Source organism: Zingiber officinale, chromosome 9B, assembly GCF_018446385.1.
Source record: "Zingiber officinale cultivar Zhangliang chromosome 9B, Zo_v1.1, whole genome shotgun sequence".
Taxonomy (NCBI): Eukaryota; Viridiplantae; Streptophyta; class Magnoliopsida; order Zingiberales; family Zingiberaceae; genus Zingiber; species Zingiber officinale.
In genome coordinates this window covers 82,989,571-82,996,812 of record NC_056003.1, presented here as the reverse complement: position 1 = coordinate 82,996,812, position 7,242 = coordinate 82,989,571, and positions in this window count along the sequence as shown.

Sequence of the window (7,242 nt, the reverse complement as noted above, 5' to 3'; positions counted from 1 at the left end):
AGTGTTTCATAGTGGAGGGTGTGTGCGTGGTGTGGATCCTTGGATTAGTCACCTCCTTTGGAGGTGGATACCAAGTAAAATCCTAGTGTTAGCGTGGTTGTATTTGTTTCTGTATTTTCCGCTGCACATCCAAGAAGAAACAAGCAACGCCAAGCAACGAAGCGCACCGAGCGAACGCGACGAGCTATTCACCCCCCCCCCCCCCCTAGCTACTTTTGGTCCTAACAAGTGGTATCAGAGCGAGGCCGCTCTTCACCGGAATCATCGCCGGAAGGGTCAAGCATAACAAGAAGAGCTAGAGGGTGAAGAAGTTGGAGCAAATTCTTCAAGTTCAAGATTTTATCAAGCTCAACTTCAAGATGCAATTCCAAGATGGACTTGGATTTGACACAAGGGTGGCTCCACCATACACTTCTACAAGTTTTGATTCTTGGAGATCAAGAATCGAAAACTTTCTTATGATGGAGATAGAGCAATGGTTTGCTCTAATGGAAGGCTTCAAAGCTCCAACGAACTCCAAGGGCAAGCTTCTAAAGAAAAGCAGATGGAGCTCGGAGCAAATTCAAAGGGGCGAGGCAAATGACAAAGTGACCAAGCTTTTGGTCAACTTATTGCCTAGCCACATCTTGGCTCAAGTTGGAGAATTCGAAGATGCCAAGGAGCTTTGGAGCAAATTGGCCAAGCTTCATGAAGAGATCCCCTCCACTGTACGAGATCAAGAAGAATCCAGAGAGGGAGACTCTTTGGAGCAAGACCAAGAGGAGGATTCCGAGGTTGAGAGATGCTCAACCTCCGAAGAAGAGGAAATCCAAGAAGCTTCATCCTCAAGGGAATGCAACGAAGGGAACAAGGAGGGAGCATATTCCTTGTTTCATATTCAAGATGATGAAGCCTCCACCTCTAGGATTGAGGGGGAGCAATCCTTGGTGACACCGGATCAAGAAGAAGGAGAAGCCTCTACATCCGGGTCAAGAGAAGAAGAGGAGGAAGAAGCTTCTACCTCCACAAGTCAAGAAAAATCAAATGGAGGAGAATCAAGGTCCGATCAAGAGGAAGCTTCTACCTCCGGATCCAAAGAAAAGATGCCACCCCTACAAGCAAAGGTATAAATATTTCAATTAATAATAAAAATCATATTATATGCTTTGAATGTAGGGAACATGGGCACTACAAGAGCAAGTGCCCTAAATTAGCCAAGAAGAAGGGCCAAGTGGCACAAAAGGGCAAGGTGAAGCCCAAGGAGACCATCCCCAACACAAAGAAGAGCAAGGAGCATATTATATGCTTCTCTTGCAATCAAAAGGGGCATTATCGTAGTCAATGCCCCAAGGGGAAGAAGAGGGTCAAGGCTCAAGGAGGCACTAGTCAAGGGGGAGCCTCCAAGGTAAAGAAGAAGGTAACATTTATTGAGCCAACTCCTTTACATTATGGTAAAAAGCATGATAATTCTAATTTTTATCATTTTAATGCAATTTACCATAAGAATAGGAAGCATGAGGGCTTTAAGGAAAAGCATGTGGCCCTACATGCCAAAACTACTACACCTAAGGCTAGGAATGTAGGTAAAAGTCTAGGCAAGAACTCTAAGGATTGTAGCTACAAGTCTAGAAACAAAAATGCTCATGAACTTAATGAAAAACCAAACACTAAGGATTTAATGATAGAAAATCAAGTCTTGAGGTCAAGACTTGATAAAATGGAAAAGACCCTAAAAAGGATGGAAAATATCCTAAAAGGGCAAAATGAGCAATACCTAGGGCTAGGAAAATCAAAGCCATCCAATGGTCATAGAGGTTTGGGATACAAACCAAAGGCTAAGAAGGATATGCCCTCTTACCATAGAGTTCCATATAGTTATGGAACAAACCCTAGTTCTAGTGGTCAAGCCAAGAATACTAGGGAAGTCATCCCTAAGAGTATTTTTGCAATAAAAGTGACTAAGGCTTCTAAGAAGTCTAAGAAAGTCACCAACAAGGTCACAAGGGAGGCTATCCCTAGAGTTGACCTAGAAAATGTGACCAAGGCTTTTAAGAAGCCCAACAAAGTCACTAGGAAGGTATCTAGGGAAGTTATCCCTAGTGAGTACCTAGAGCATCCAAGGAGCACCAATAGGTGTTGGGTTCCTAGGAGCATCTTCTCTACCCCATAAATGGGTTAGAGAGTGTCAACTCCAATTAGAAGGGTAGTTAACCCAACTTTGAGGAAATTGACACTCAAGGAGCATTTTCAAGGTTTTTGTTAACCTTTGAAAATGAAATGGAACTATTATTTACTCCTTGAAAGAGTAAAATGTGCCTAGTGGTGAAAATTTGATTTTAATCTTAAAAAGCACATATTGGGAAATTCATAAGAGCTACCAAGTTGGGATTTTGGTATGTTCTTAGGAAATTTAAGGCAATCCGGGCCTTAATTTAAAAGTGCTACTCTTGTGGAAAAATAAAATATGCCAACATTTGAGGAATATGCTTAATTTCAATTGGCATAAATTAATCAAGGGAATTAGAAATGCCAATTTAGGCTTTGGCATTGTCTTGAAGCACTTTAGGGCAATCTAGGTTTAAGTTGAAACTAGTGGTATTTTGAGTTAGCTAAGTGGTTAAGGATACTTAGATAGTTAATCTAGGTATATTTTATTTATGCTAAATCTTGCCATGATTGTTTGCCCATCATATGCCATGACATCATGTCTACTTTTGCATTCATGACTTATCATGAAAAATACAAAAATACCATGTCATGACATTCATACATCATGTAGTTATAGGATATTTTCTTTTGAAAATTATTTCCTTTTGATGTATGCCATAACATTATCATGCATTAGTTTAATTCCTTGTAATTAAGGATAAATGGCATTTAACAACACTTATTAACAAGTGACATCCTAGGTGGATGTCTAATATCTTTGAAATGCCTAGATAGATATGCATGATCCCTAGAATAGGGCAAAACCAAAATCTTACATCTCACAAGGACTATAAGATGACTTGTATGTGTTTTAGTGCACATTAGATACAAGTGAGATGTTAGAAAGATGAACAAAACTCAAGATGTTGATTTAGTGCATTCGTTTGAGTTTTAGGTTCATCAAAACACATAGTTATGTGTTTTCCCATCATTGGGAAAGCTAATGTACAAGTCATGTGCATTATGCCCAAGGAACATGATGGGATATTGGTTTTGAAAATGTTTTTAAAATGTTTTTGGAAAATCTTGGTGAAGGCTATCTTTTGATAGTAATCACCATTGAATAGTTAGACACAAACTTGAAGAAAACACTAAAGTTTTTGCAAGTTTTCAAGTTTGTGTCAAATCTTTGAAAATATGATGTATTTTCATAGAAAACTATTTTTCCTTGATAATATATGCCCTAAACATTGTCTACACGAAATTTCATAATTTTTGGATTTTTGTAGAATTTTCTAGGGGTTTCTGAAGTTGACTGAAATGGAATTTCAGCAACTATCGAGTCTCGATCGATCCATGGATCGATTGAGTGCTGAATCGATCCATGGATCGATTCGGGCAAACCAGATTGGATCGATCATCCGATCGATCCAGGTAGTCTGAATCGATCAGTGGATCGATTCAGAAAGGTTCAATCGATTGGAACCCAACTCCAATCGATCCAAGTTGCTGACTTTGGCTGGGAAAGCCTGATTTCAGCACTTTGAACCTACATTAGTCTAGGTAACCTTTCCAAACCCTTAAAATACATTTGTATACATAAAGAGGGGTGTTTTCGTGATGAAAACAAGGATGGAATGGTAAAGGAAGGCTAAGTTGAAGTTTAGGTTGAGGTTTGTTTCAAATTTTGAACATTTGAACCTTAAAACTTCTAAATCTGGGTTTCCTAAAGGTTTAGGGATTCCAAGTCATTGTTGGTGCAATGACAGAAGTTACCACCATGTCTTTAGGGGGAGGGACTCTTTAAAGACATGAAAATTATTTTTCATGAACCTTGGAAGGTGGTTAACCTTCCGTTGTGAACTTGCTCAAGGTTGAGCATTTAAACTTGAAATGGGGATAAATGGGGAGTGGATATCCTCATCATTTCAAGTGGCAACTCAAGTGGTTGAAAAAGCTCAAGGTTGGGTATTTGTCAACATTGAGGGAAAAGTTAAGGATAATGAAGGGTATGGGACCTTCAATATTGAGTTAATCACAATGAGTGAAATTGTGATCACGATGAGCAACTCAGGGGGAGAGTCTTCAACAAATGGAGTTGTTGAAGTGTGCCCAAAATTGGAGCATAGGTTGATGTGTGTCCAAAGACGGGTTGATGTTTTTGTAGGGGATTGATGTGTGCCAATAGGGGGAGAATGAAAGGAAGTAAGTTAGGTTTTCATTACCTAGAGGGAGTTTGCCCTCTTAGGGGGAGAATGAAAAGCTTAATTTATGGGTTCATTACCTAGTGGCATGAAGAAGGAGGCTATAGGATTAGCCTAACTTACATGTGGGATTGTAAGTGTTATTGTGGTATTGTCAAATATCAAAAAGGGGGAGATTGTTGGTGCAACATCCCTCAGGTCAAGGTTGACCTGGTTAACCAAGCTGAGTCTTGGTTTGGGTTTAGATGTTTGACAATAAGATATTGATTGGAGAAGAGTCAAGTAGGTCAAGGTTGACTGAATACTTGACTGAGAAGTCCTAACTGGCAAGCTAGGCAGAAGGAAATCCTGGTGAGTGAAGCTAGGCAGAAAGATTGTAGGATCGAAAAGAATTTAGATATCTCCACAATAGCATGATATTGTCCACTTTGGGCCTAAGCCCTTATGGTTTTGCTCTTGGACTCTCCCCAAAAGGCCTCATGCCAATGGAGATATCTTTTCTCTTATAAACCCATGATCTTTCCCATGTGTTTCCAATATGGGACTATGTTTGCAACCTTGCAACCCCAACAGTGCTTCGTCGAGGATCGGACGTGGGAAGTCCATGGTCCTTTGTTTGAGGGGGGGATTGTTGGGGTTGCAAGGTTGCAAACATAGTCCCATATTGGAAACACATGGGAAAGATCATGGGTTTATAAGAGAAAAGATATCTCCATTGGCATGAGGCCTTTTGGGGAGAGTCCAAGAGCAAAACCATAAGGGCTTAGATGTTTGACAATAAGATATTGATTGGAGAAGAGTCAAGTAGGTCAAGGTTGACTGAATACTTGACTGAGAAGTCCTAACTGGCAAGCTAGGCAGAAGGAAATCCTGGTGAGTGAAGCCAGGTGAAAGTCCTAGTGAGTGAAGCTAGGCAGAAGGAAATCCTGGTGAGTGAAGCCAGGTGAAAGTCCTAGTGAGTGAAGCTAGGCAGATGGAAAACCCTAGTGAGTGAAGCTAGGTGAAAGTCCTGGTGAGTGAAGCCAGGCAAGGAAGGAAATCCAGATGGATCAAGGATGATCGGACATCTGGTGTTGGGAAGTCCAAGTAGGTCAAAGGGATTGACTGGATACTTGGCAAGGAAGGAAGTCCAGATGGGTCAAGGTTGACCAGACATCTGGTGGAAGTCCAAGTAGGTCAATGGAGTGACCGGATACTTGGCACGACGAGTAAAAGTCCAAGTGGGTCAAAGGGATTGACCGGACACTTGGTGGGGAGTCCTGGCAGGTCAAGGGAGTGACCAGATGCGAGGCATGATGTACCAACAGGTCAAGGTTGACCGGATGTTGGTTAGGGAGGTTTGGGACTTGGTTTTGGGCAAAAACCAAGTGCTGGATCGATCCGTGGATCGATCCAGGCTGTGGATCGATCAGTGGATCGATCCAGATTCTTCCCAGCGAACAGAAAGCTTCTGGATCGATCCGTGGATCGATCCAGAGGCCCCGATCGATCAGCCGATCGATCGGGACGATGCTGCTTCGCGCGATAAGCGCTGGATCGATAAGCGCTGGATCGATCCGTGGATCGATCCAAAGCCTCCCCGATCGATTCGGAACATTCGAATCGATCGGGATCCGACCGTTGCGTCGGGTTTAAAGCCGCAGGCGAGCGTGGTCTTCGGCATCTCTTCACGAGCTCTTCTCAGATTCATTCCAGCTCCTCCACAGCTCTCTACAAGCACGTGATCGCCAGTTCTTGAAGGTTCTTGGAGGCTTTCCAAGTCAAGAGGCGGATCTATTGCAAGAGGAAGAAGTTAGGGTTAGGGTTTTTACTGCACATCTTGTAAGCTTTTGCTTAACTTGTATTTCCCTTTCTTCTTCTTGTATTGAGAGTGTTGTAGGGCTTCTCCGCCTTCGGTAGTTACCGAAAAGGAGTGTTTCATAGTGGAGGGTGTGTGCGTGGTGTGGATCCTTGGATTAGTCACCTCCTTTGGAGGTGGATACCAAGTAAAATCCTAGTGTTAGCGTGGTTGTATTTGTTTCTGTATTTTCCGCTGCACATCCAAGAAGAAACAAGCAACGCCAAGCAACGAAGCGCACCGAACGAACGCGACGAGCTATTCCCCCCCCCCCCCCCCTCTAGCTACTTTTGGTCCTAACACTTCTGTACGAGCTCCTACGCCCTAATTAACCTTTCGACTGCTCCAGCTTCCTGCTGTTGCTCTGCTATGACTCTACTATGCTCGACTACCGCTAAGAAGCCGTCCAAATACTGAGTTCAAGTCGACTATCTACAAAAGTGTTTGGTAATAGAACTTAATTACTGTACATAATTTCTACAAATGGAAAGTGTAGTCTATTGCACTCTTCTAATTCTTGTGTACTCAATCCCCTCTTCCGGTAGTTTCGAAAGAGGATTTTAGTGGATTACCTATCAATAGGTCTATGGGACCTAGGTCTTGGAGAAGGAGTTGTCGAAGGCTCCAAACCAAGTAAAACTGATTGTATTTATGTTTCTTACTTCTACTCTCTTTTTTCTTTTCTGTTCTTATTTCCACTGCACGTATTTTGTTTTCAACATAGAAAAATAAAAAAAAATTGAAAACCATGTGATTCACCCGCCTCTCACGTGTATCTCGATCCAACAGTGTCATTTCTTTGTTTTCTTTATTTACTTCTTTATTTATGCTACGTATTTTATATATTTTGAAAAAATGCAAAAAGCCATGAGTATTATTCACCTACCCTCTAACACAACGAACCTACAGTATCCATATTATAATTTGGTTGAAATAAATTATAAGAGATTTTATAAGAGATATGAACCATTTGTGTTGCTACAATAAGAAATTCAAGTATTCTATTCTTCGTTTCCTAGTTTGAAATGTGATAAGATTGATTGGTGAGCTATTTGAAAAACCAAAGCATGAAAA